Below are 12,420 nucleotides of genomic sequence, written 5' to 3'. Positions count from 1 at the left end.
AAGAGGTCAAACCAGAGTGAACATAAGTATGGCTTTTCAATGATGGCAACAACTGAGAAAAAAGTGATGCCATGGTTGCTGAATTTCTGTTGAACAGCTAATTATCAGTTTTGTTTTATTTGGGGGCGGTACGGTGGTGTAGCGGTTAGCACTGTCACCTCACAGCAAGAAGGTCCTGGGTTCGAGCCCAGCGGCCAACAAGGGCCTTTCTGTGTGGAGTTTGTATGTTCTCCCCGTGTCTGCATGGGTTTCCTCTGGGTGCTCCGGTTTCCCCCAAAGGCATGCAGGTTAGGCTAATTGGTGGCTCTAAATTGACCGTAGGTGTGAATGGTTGTCTGTGTGTCGGCCCTGCGGTGACCTGGTAACTTGTCCAGGGTGTACCCCGCCTCTCACCCATAGTCAGTTGGGATAGGCTCCAGCTTGCCTGCGACCCTGTAGAACAGGATAAGAGGCTACAGATAATGGATGGATGGATGGATGGATGTTTTATTTGGAGGGTGAGTGTGTGCGGCGGGGGGGGTGGGGTTGGTTTTTCCTAATCCACCAGCAGTAATCAGGCAGTGCTTGTGTTTTGGAGGACGGGCTTTGGAGGGGCCCTGAAGCTGAGCAGTGTGGGATTACTGGATACTTTCAAAATCTAGCTTACTCTTGTTGGTTTCAACAATGTTGCCTATCCTAGCTTTAATACAACATGGAAAGGTGGATAGAAAAAGTTTTCAGTACATCTGATCTGCCTTCTGTACAAAGCGCAAGCTTAGTGGTGCAATATTTAATGCGCCAAGGCTAGCTCACTAGTTCTATAGCACAATGTTTGGGGATTACTTTGGATACCTTTATGCAAAGACTGAGACATGGATAACTAAATAATGTCACTTAAACACTACGAGACAGCAGGATTAAAAGCGTGCATGGTTCTATAATAGACATTCGAGCTAATCGCATCAAGCAGAGATGTAATGAAAGGAGAGAGGGGTTTCTGCCATTTTTAAATTTTATTTTAATTTTTAATTAGTTCTAAAGTTATTATTGTGGGTGTTGCATAGCACATACGGTATATAGCGCAGTGGATTATATACAGTATGTCATACAACATAGATTTGTACAGTATTTGCTTTATAAAAAGACCAAGCTGTTTTCAGATGCTTTCTGTTAAATAATTAATATTGTCTTCTTTACATTCTTTATAATCTTTACTTCTCTGCATGTTTTAAATTTACTTTAACTTTATCCTATTTTATTCTTTATTCTATTCTGCTGGGGTTTTTTTCTTCTTCTTCTTCTTCTTCTTTCTTTCTCATCTTATTTGAGCTACTACTTCATTTTATTATTTTATTTTTACTATTGTTTAATTCTTATTATTTTCTTTTAATTTCTTTTAATTCTTTTAATTAATTGTTTTAGAATAAAAATAAAATTATTTTATGTAATTTTATTTCTCTATTGTTTACTGTTTTTGTTTTTACTTCTGTAAAGCACATTGAACTGCCATTGTGTATGAAATGTGCTATATAAATAAACTTGCCTTGCCTTGCCTATAAAAATGTTCAGAAACGTTCAACAAAGTCATCATTACCTGTCCCGAAGGTCAGGAATAACAGTACTGTGCAAAAGTCTTAAACACCCTATTTTTTTCATACAAGCTTTGTTATAAATTTCTATTTTATGACTTCTACATTATTGAGTTAGTACAAAAACATTTTAGAGTTCCAAACGTTCGTTTTCCAGCAAAAAAATGAAACGTTACAGAAAAAAAAATGCTTGTATCTGAGCAGCATATTACACAAGAGAGCACTTTTCAGATTAAAAAAGAAAGCATAATGAAGGCTGCTGGGTTTTGTTGCAAAATGAAGAAGCGAGTGTGACAGTCAAAGTGTCCAGAAGAACTGTCACTGGTTCTGTAAGACGCTCAGTCAAACCTACAGCTCATTTCCTTAGAAACCTGCACTAACTGTACCTGAGACTATTTTTTTAAAGCAAAGGTTCTTCTCACATCAACTCTTGACTTTATTTAATTTATTATGGCTTACTGCTGTTTATAGATTTTTATTCCCCACTGGCCGAAAGGCCCGAAGGGGGATTTTGTCATGGCGATGTCCATCTGTCTGTCCGTCCGTCCATCCCAGGAAGGGTACTCACCTTCTGAAATCAACTCCACTCACAATTTTGGGAGGAATTTCACGAAACTTGCCAGGATTCTTTGTTATATGTCGGTAATACGCCTAGTGCAGTTTCGTTCAATTCAGTCGCGTTTTACCAGAGTTATGGTCCTTGATTTCCAAACTTGTACTTTGACAATTTCATGAACGTGTGCTCGTCTTCTGAAATCAACTCCTCTCACAATTTTTGGAGGAATTTCACGAAACTTAGCTAAAGGCTTTGTTATAAATTGCATGTTGCAATTGAGTTCAATTCGGTCAAATTTTTTCAGAGTTAGGGGCCTTGATTTCCAAACTTGTACTGTACTTTGACAATTTCATGAAAGTGTGCTCGTCTTCTGAAATCAACTCCTGTCACAATTTTTGCAGGAATTTTCCGAAACTTTGCAAAAGGCTTTGCTATATGTCAGTAATGCATTCAGTTCAGTCACATTTCACTAGAGTTACGGCCCTTGATTACTAAACTTGTACTTCGACAATTTCATGAGGGTGTATTAAGCACTTATAGCACAGATATAGTTGCCAGCGGGGGATATTGTGCTCTCAGAGCAATCTTGTTTTTTTTTTTTTTAACATCGAAACATTTCATTTCATTAATTTTTAAGCCATTTTTGGTCTACAGCATTTCTTTACATGTGCCGAAATCTTTTACACAGTACTGTATATTTCTTATTTCTGTTTGAAAGCTGCTAGCCAGCTAGCTACACTCTAAACATTGAGATATCGGGGTGACAGCTAATGAAGTACTTCAGGTTTACTGCACAAGGAGGAAAAGAAGGGTAGATCTGGTTTTGTAAGGCGAGTCCATGACCATTTCCTCTTCTTACTAGCATGATATTTTCATCACTTTCTGTTGAACTGTTGTAAAGTTATTTATTTCCTCTACATATTAACATTGGGTGGCACGGTGGTGTAGTGGTTAGCGCTGTTGCCTCACAGCAAGAAGGTCCGGGTTCGAGCCCCGTGGCCGGCGAGGGCCTTTCTGTACGGAGTTTGCATGTTCTCCCCGTGTCCGCGTGAGTTTCCTCCGGGTGCTCCGGTTTCTCCCACAGTCCAAAGACATGCAGGTTAGGTTAACTGGTGACTCTAAATTGACCGTAGGTGTGAATGTGAGTGTGAATGGTTGTCTGTGTCTATGTGTCAGCCCTGTGATGACCTGGCGACTTGTCCAGGGTGTACCCCGCCTTTCGCCCGTAGTCAGCTGGGATAGGCTCCAGCTTGCCTGCGACCCTGTAGAACAGGATAAAGCGGCTAGAGATAATGAGATGAGATGGGAATATGGCAACATTGGTTGAGGGTAGATCATGCCTTAAATAATTGAATGACATCAGCACTACTTCTGCTATTACTACGACGACTACTACTGCCTGACATCTGCCAAAACGCATGAGCTCGTCACACATCAATTTAGCTGTACAAGCCATGCTGTGATTGTGTTTAGCATATTTCCTCATCCCCTCTCGTTTCAGAACAGCCGATAAGCTGGTGCTAATATCTGTGAAAGTGAGATTAGTGGATTGGCGAAGTCTCAAAGTCAGCATGTCTCAAAGCAAAGAAAACTCGATGCAAATTTTCTCCTCTGTCTGTTTTTCTGTATGTTCTAAGTTGTTTCCCATATTCCATTTTCTCCTTTCTGCAGACTCCTTTCTGTCAGTGAAAACGCAATGGTAGATCGCTGATATTTCTTAAAGCTATACTGCCTTTCAGACTTTTCAAGTGTAGGTCATAAGAAGAATTTTCTCTGACGCCCAGTTATTTTTGTTTAGTGGACCGAAAGCTACTGAATTCGAATCACAGACTTCCAATTTTATTGTTTTTTTTTTTTAAATAGAACAATTAATGAATTTAGTGCCATGTGGCCCTAAGTTCTCTGTTATTTTTTCCTGCTTCCCCTTGACCCAATACAGGATACTACATCATGCATCATATGGTGGGCTTTCCCTGTTTGTGCAAGGCATTGTGGGATATAAATTTGAAACCGGAGAGAAAAATGGAGGACGTGAGTGTGCGAATGAAACGTGAAAGACCGACTACAGTAACGGAAAGCGAGAAGAAAAGACGTTATGTTGCGAAGGAAAGGAAACGCAGGACCCAGCTAATAAATATCGGCGGTCAGCGAGCACCTCGGTGTGATCAGCTGTTCATTTAGCGACAGAATGATGGAACTGTCAGTGCACGGTCAAAGGTAAACCTGTAGATGGCAGTAATGCAACACTGGATTCCAGCTGCCGTAAAACCCAAAAGAAGAAGGAAAAGAAGAAGAAACAGGTAAACCTGCGCATGCGCACAGGGACTTCTTCTGTCTGCTTGACTGTGCGGTTCGAGTGATTTCATGCACATTATTTGTTCAGGAATCCTCTCAAATTAAATAACTTCCCAGCCACAGAATGACCTGGTTTTTTTTCTTGAGATAAGAAATAAACATACATCACAATGACCAAATTTCAGAAGGAACTAAATTTCACCGATTTTATGAAATCGAAAGGCCATCCAGCTTTAATCTGTGCCCCGGCATTGAGTGCTTTTGGAATTTCAAGTTAGTCTCTCGAGACGTTTACCTGAATGGAAATGGAAGTTGTCAAACTTCCCAAGTTATCAGGTTACTTTTTTTTTTTTGTATGTCTGATGTCCCTGCTGAAAATCCAGTTTCGTCTGGCCGACTACCAACCAGTCTGGTCAAACTTTGTCTCTTTGCATACGATTTAAAAAAAAAAATCATTTGACTAAATTGATCAGTAAAATTATTGCTATTTTCTGTAGTTCTGGTGTTCTCTTTGGTTTGGTTTTGGTTTGGTTTATTTATGGATATAGGAAGACAAAGGATATCCAAGGGATTACATGTAAAAGCGTAAAACACTTATTTCCAACATGGTCCCTGGTGGAAAAGGACAAGACATACAAACACATGCAACAGATATCACATATACATTCACATTCCTGTCACCTAATTCTCTACTTTATTCCACAAAAAAACCCTGACCTTTTGTTTAAAATCCCTTTTTGTTTCTGCCATTTTAATATTTAGTGGAAGGCTATTCCATAACATAATTCCTGTATAAAAGAAAGAGTTACGTGCCACGCTCTTTGCAGATGGTACCTTGCAAGAGCGGACACTTGCTCTTGTTTCATGGGTATGTTGAGTATGCGCCATTACAATTTGGGATCCCAAATACTTAGGGGCTATACCATTGATAATATTGAACATCTCATCTCATTCATCTCATTATCTCTAGCAGCTTTATCCTGTTCTACAGGGTCGCAGGCAAGCTGGAGCCTATCCCAGCTGACTACGGGCGAAAGGCGGGGTACACCCTGGACAAGTCGCCAGGTCATCACAGGGCTGACACATAGGCCAAGTTTACATTAGACCGTATCTGTCTCGTTTTCTTCGTGGATGCACTGTCCGTTTACATTAAAACGCCGGGAAACGGGAATCCGACAGGGTCCACGTATACAATCTAGATCGTGTCTGGTCCGGTGCTGTGTAAACATTGAGAATACGTGGATACGCTGTGCTGAGCTCTAGCTGGCGTCGTCATTGGACAACGTCACTGTGACATCCACCTTCCTGATTCGCTGGCGTTGGTCATGTGACGCGACTGCTGAAAAACGGCGCGGACTTCCGCCTTGTATCACCTTTCATTAAAGAGTATAAAAGTATGAAAATACTGCAAATACTGATGCAAATACTGCCCATTGTGTAGTTATGATTGTCTTTAGGCTTGCCATCCTTCCACTTGCAAGTGGTAAGTGATATGCGCTGGGATCTCACACACAGCGGCTCAGTCCTGAATCACAGCTTGTGCACTTCACTCGCGCGCTCTGTGAGCTGCGCAGGGCCGAAGTGCGCACCCTCCAGAGGGCACTTGCTGTTCAGGGCGGAGTGATTTGGAGCGCAGGATGCCTGCGGAGCTGAGCGTATCCGTGTATTGGTGTTGTTGTGTGCACACGAATCGTGTATTGGTGTTGCTGTGTGCACACTAATCGTTTTAAAAACGTTAATCTGATGATCCGCTGATACGGTCTAATGTAAACCCCACCATAGACACAACCATTCACATTCACACCTACGGTCAATTTAGAGTCACCAGTTAACCTAACCTGCATGTCTTTGGACTGTGGGGGAAACCGGAGCACCCGGAGGAAACCCACGCGGACACGGGGAGAACATGCAAACTCCGCACAGAAAGGCCCTCGCCGGCCACGGGGCTCGAACCCGGACCTTCTTGCTGTGAGGCGACAGCGCTAACCACTACACCACCGTGACGCCTAATGTTGAACATATGATTCAATTTTAGCTGTTCAACCCTTAGCTTTACAGGCAGAAAGTCCACTTTCTTAAAATCATTAAAAGTGACATGATAGCTAGATGGTTTACACAGTATAAAACGGATCATGTTGTTCTGCATAACCTGCATTTTATTTTTAATTTTCACTGTCAGGCCACTGTACCATGCCGAACAAGCATAGTCAAAATGGCACTGAACAAGCGCTGACACAAGAAGTTTTTTTTATTTTAAAATCTAACTGCCTTGTGTTACGATATAAGTCTACGATGTAGCCTTATTCGCAGCAATTAAGAATCCGTTTTCATGTACTGACACTTACCAGCTGGTAAAAGTGCTTGACCTGTGTTTTGGCAGTTGGTAGCTGGTCAGACTAAGCAGGGTTTTCAGCAGGGGTGATTGTTGCTGCTTTTTGGCTGAAACCTATAGAGGCACCTGTCTGTATGTGTATGTTTAACCAAGTTCAAGCGTGTTTAAGAATGTAATCGGTGTGCCAGCCTCAGGTAGCGATTCCACAGTTGCGGTGTGGTGCCACTGCATACTGACTATGTAAGTGCTATGTCACGTAACCATAGCTCATGGTGTGGCCGAGCAGTCTAGAACGCTGTCCAGGAAAGGAGCGGATTTTGCAACATTGGTTCGAATCCTGGCATTGATGTAAAAGTCTGACCTGCACAGGTCTCGAGTTATTTACACAATTACACAGTTGACATAAAGTTGTCTGTGCAAGGGCGGCACGGTGGTGTAGTGGTTAGCGCTGTCGCCTCACAGCAAGAAGGTCCGGGTTTGAGCCCCGTGGCCGGCGAGGGCCTTTCTGTGCGGAGTTTGCATGTTGTCCGCGTGGGTTTCCTCCGGGTGCTCCGGTTTCCCCCAAAGACATGCAGGTTAGGTTAACTGGTGACTCTAAATTGACCGTAGGTGTGAATGTGAGTGTGAATGGTTGTGTGTGTCTATGTGTCAGCCCTGCGATGACCTGGCGACTTGTCCAGGGTGTACCCCGCCTTTCGCCCGTAGTCAGCTGGGATAGGATGGATGGACGTGTCTGTGCTTTATAAGATCTGAGACTATGAATGAAGTGGGTGAATGAACTTAGAATACGTGTCCATTAAAAAGTCTGTATTAGTGGTGTACTTGCAGACTGAGAATATGTGTTTTTATAGATTTGTTAGTCATGTGGACAGGTTTACGAGGGTACTTCAAAAAGTTCCCAGCCTCTCTCAGAAAACGTCACAGGAGAAAGATTGTTCTTGCGTTATTTTTCAGCATCATCTCCTTTAACTCCAATGCACTCGGTCCACCAGTGTTCAAGCTTCGCTATCGCTTCGTGGAAGAAGGTCACATCTTGAGCCTCTAGATACTCCTTAACAGCATGGATGACTTCATCATCACTCTGAAAATGGCAACCACACAAGTGGGATTTCAGTTTGGGAAACGGACAGAAGACAGACGGTGCCAGGTCAGGTGAGTAAGGGGCAACAGTTCAAAGGCTCATTAGGCTGGTTTTGCCACTGGCACCTGCGCTGTGTACATACCAGGGCACACTGTCCTGGAGCAACAACACGCCAGCTCGAAGCGTTCCTTTCCTTTTTTCTTTGATTGCTTCTTTCATTTGAGTGTTTGTGGACCGTGATATAAGGCTTTATAGTGTATAGATACAGTACACCCCAAAATGGGAGTTACCAGTATACCTCTTGTTTCCGGGTGAGGCCGAGAACTTTTTGAAATACCATCGTCTCATCTCATTATCTCTAGCCGCTTTATCCTGTTCTACAGGGTCGCAGGCAAGCTGGAGCCTATCCCAGCTGACTACGGGCGAAAGGCGGGGTACACCCTGGACAAGTCGCCAGGTCATCACAGGGCTGACACATAGACACAGACAACCATTCACACTCACATTCGCACCTACGGTCAATTTAGAGTCACCAGTTAACCTAACCTGCATGTCTTTGGACTGTGGGGGAAACCGGAGCACCCGGAGGAAACCCACGCGGACACGGGGAGAACATGCAAACTCCGCACAGAAAGGCCCTTGCCGGCCTCGGGGCTCGAACCCGGACCTTCTTGCTGTGAGGCGACAGTGCTAACCACTCCACCACCGTGCCGCCGGAAATACCATCGTATAAGGAAAAAATCAGATATTTAGGAATGGCTGTACCATTAACAGTGACTCATTGTGTGTGTGTGTGTGTGTTACTTTTTTTTTTTAAGATATTTTTTGGGCTTTTTTCACCTTTATTGGATAGGACAGTGTAGAGACAGGAAATGAGCAGGAGAGAGAGACATGGGGAGGGATTGGGAAATGACCTCGGGTCAGAATCGAACCCGGGTCCCCGGATTTACGGTGTGGCGCCTTATCCACGACACCCCCGTGTGTGTGTGTGTGTTATATTGCAGTATAGATTTATAGGTGTTAATATTTAATCACTTACCACAGGCTTTACTTAACCTAATTTGACAGTGTGAACTGGCCATCTGGCAGGCACTGAGCTGTTTTTGATTGTGATTTCTGAACAATAAAGCTGGAATGTTTTCATTAGTGACACATAGATCTGTTTATTTCAGAACAGTTTCTTTCTCAGCATAGCCCAATGAATGCTTAGACACAAAATGCGGGGCCTGCTACTAGATCCAGTGTGTGTGTGTGTGTGTGTGTGTGTGGGAGGACTGCGTTAAATAATGTACACTAGGAAAATTGTGTACTAAACATATGAGTAGAATTTAAATACCACGTGTGTATATATTTGCATATGCAAATGCATATGAAGTTATTCAGATTTGCTTATCATTCGTACTCAGGGCACACTCTGCCTGTCTGTGGCTAATCAAATTGCTTGCCTGTCTGTTAGTGAGCATGGGATTTCTGTACTTTTGACATTCATGTTACCTTCCCTTCCCCTCACACTGCTTGTGTGTGGGTGTGTGTGTGTTTGTTCGGGTGCAATCCTGAAGCGTATCCCCTCTGCTTTTCACACTCTTTCATCTGTCTTGTCATAACATGTAGTGCTCCTATTTCTTTAAACCCTATCAACACACACACACACGTACACAAGCGCGCACATGTAGACTGACAAATACACGGAATGGTAAAACATGGATGGAGCGCAAAAGGATATAAGCCTTGACTCAAGTCTCTGCCAGATGTAAATTGAAGGGCATTTCCCCAAATGTAACACATCATAATAAAAGTCCGATGTTTAAAAATGAAAAAAAAAAAACGAATATGTCCATTATGTCCATCTACTGCTTCTGAAATACTGATGATGATCGATGGCCATGACCTTGGTATGGGAGAATGCGAAAGAGTGGAAGTGGGAGAGTGGGCAGGTGTGGATGGCAGGAAATGGCGCATGACAGGGAGGATGTGAGGTGGTGGTGGTATATGGAGAGCATGGCATAACATGGAACTGGGCAGGATGTGGAATGGAGGATGTGGAGGAAGGGAGTGGTGGGGTTTGGAATACATGAATGTTGTGGAGTATGGAGTGCAGGTGGAGAATAAGGCTGGGTTGATATCGAGGTGTTATGGATTACAAACGGCAGAGTGTGGGATGCATACATGTCAACCTTTGGTCAATCAAACCTGTATAACCAACCTCCAAAATCCGTATTTCCCTTATAGAATCCGTATAAGATGCAAATTAAAATAATTTACCTAAAATTTGAATGATAATTAACAATGATGTATCCCAATTACTTTTTATTCAATATTAATAACAATAAACCTTCAGAATGAATACAACGTATTTTTCCAGTCTCACCTGTGAAAGGTAACCCCATGTGATCTCGTTCGGACGGTAAACGTGTTGGTACAGTTAAACGCAGCACATGAATGAGGCATCTTTATTCTCGGCTACTGTCTAGACGCTATACCAGAGACGGTTGAAGAATCTCCACTTTGCCACATCCAATATGGATGACGTATGATTCTACGCAGAAGGCGGCGTCTGTGTTTATATGTCTATGACTTCACGGTTGGCGGGATTCTCGCAATGCGGTGTGCGCATGATCAAAAGTGGAACGAAGTCTCGCTACCACAAGATAACGCGCGATTTCATAAGACTCTTTACTGGCTGTCTGTGCTGTACAGTACGTTTATCATCGTGGGAATTGATTATAGTTCTAAATAAATATTGAAGTTTTTTTAAAGAATCTGTATAACTTTATTTATACGCCCGTATACTACGTTTATTGAATCAAATCCGTATAAAATACGGACATTCCGTATAGGTTGACATGTATGGGGATGGGATGAGTAGGCTGTGAAATTGTGGGGTACGGTGAGTAGGTTGTGGGATGGGACTGGTAATATGTGAAGATGTGATGTATAAAGATCAGAGTATGGGGTGTAATTGTGAGGATGTGAGCTATAATCAGGGCGGCACGGTGGTGTAGTGGTTAGCCCTGTCGCCTCACAGTAAGAAGGTTCTGGGTTTGAGCCCAGTGACCAACTGGGACCTTTCTTTGTGGAGTTTGTATGGTGTCTGTGTGGGTTTTCTCTGGGTGTTCTGGTTTCCCCTACAGTCCAAAGACATGCAGTGAGGTTTAACTGGCTACTTTAACTTGCCCATAGGTGTGAATGGTTGCTTCCCAAGCCCAGAAATGGGAGAGTTGAGGCAGAAAGGGCATCCGGCATAAAACTATGCTCCGATTAATATGACATGTGGCTAAATAGGGTCTGTGTGGACCCCGACCTGGAAACAGTGCTGGACAAAGGAGATGAAGATGATGATGAATGGCGAAAATCACAATGTTATATCATCAAAGTCAACTCATGCCTGTTGTGTTCTATCAGTGGAAATTTCAGGAACAGGAAGTTCTATGGCTCAAAAAATATCATAAAATTAAATCATGAAATAAATCTATACTGTGGGGGTTCGTGGAATTTATTTTACAGTTTAAGGGGCCTCTGGCTACAAAAGGTTTGAGAACCACTGAAGAAGAAGCCGTTATTTTTCACACGTATACAAGCACAGTGAAATTCGTCCTCTGCATTTAACCCATCTGAAGTAGTGAACAGATGCACAAACACACACACACGAGCAATGAGCACACACACATACCCAGAGCAGTGGGCAGCTATGCTACTGCGCCCAGGGAGCAGTTGGGGGTTAGGTGCCTTCCTCAAGGGCACTTCAGCTTCACATTTTTCCTGCCAATCCCAGGAACTGAAGTAACAACCATTTGGGCCCATGGCTGCTCCATTTAGAGGACAGTAAACTGATAAGAACAGGTACTAGGGGTGGTGCGGTGGTGTAGTGGTTAGCACTGGTGCCTCACAGCAAGAAGATTCTGGGTTTGAGCCCAGCAGTCGACGTGGGCCTTTCTGTGTGGAGTTTGCATGTTCTCCCCGTGTCCGCGTGGGTTTCCTCCGGGTGCTCCGGTTTCCCCCACAGTCCAAAGACATGCAGGTTAGGTTAACTGGTGACTCTAAATTGACCGTAGGTGTGAATGGTTGTCTGTGTCTATGTGTCAGCCCTGTGATGACCTGGTGACTTGTCCAGGGTGTACCCCGCCTCTCGTCCATAGTCAGCTGGGATAGGCTCCAGCTTTCCTGCGACCCTGTACAGGATAAGCGGTTACGGATAATGGATGGATGGAAGAACAGATACTACACTGTGTTAGGGCATGGAGGTTGTATAGGAACTGTGCGGTGAAGTGGAATAAGAAACGTGAGGAGGAGTATGATGCAGTAAGGAAGGCAAGGTGTAGAATGAGATGGAGAATAGTTATGAAGGGTAGGGTAAGGGGTGTGATTGGAAGGATGTCGAGTTGTGAGGTATAGAGGGCAGTGTGTGGCTTAGGGCTGGAAGGATGTGGAGTGGAGTATGGCCATGAAGTGTGCAGAATAAGAAAATGTGGCAGAATGGAGTGGTACAGTATGGAAGGCAGGGTGTAGAATATGATGGAAAAGTTACAGGTGGCGGGTTATGAAGGGCAGGGTGTGGGGTATGATTGGGAGGATGTGGACTTGTGAGGTA

General features: G+C 43.5%; 1 protein-coding gene across 1 annotated transcript in view; it reads left to right on the top strand.

The window, feature by feature from the left end:
- The window catches only part of kcnd3 (potassium voltage-gated channel, Shal-related subfamily, member 3), a 434,158-nt gene that overhangs the window by 39,886 nt on the left and 381,852 nt on the right, over positions 1-12,420 (top strand). The gene's annotated exons all lie outside the window — the stretch shown is intronic.

This window comes from Neoarius graeffei, chromosome 10, assembly GCF_027579695.1.
Source record: "Neoarius graeffei isolate fNeoGra1 chromosome 10, fNeoGra1.pri, whole genome shotgun sequence".
NCBI classification, from domain to species: Eukaryota; Metazoa; Chordata; class Actinopteri; order Siluriformes; family Ariidae; genus Neoarius; species Neoarius graeffei.
This window is presented reverse-complemented; position numbering and strand designations above follow the sequence as displayed.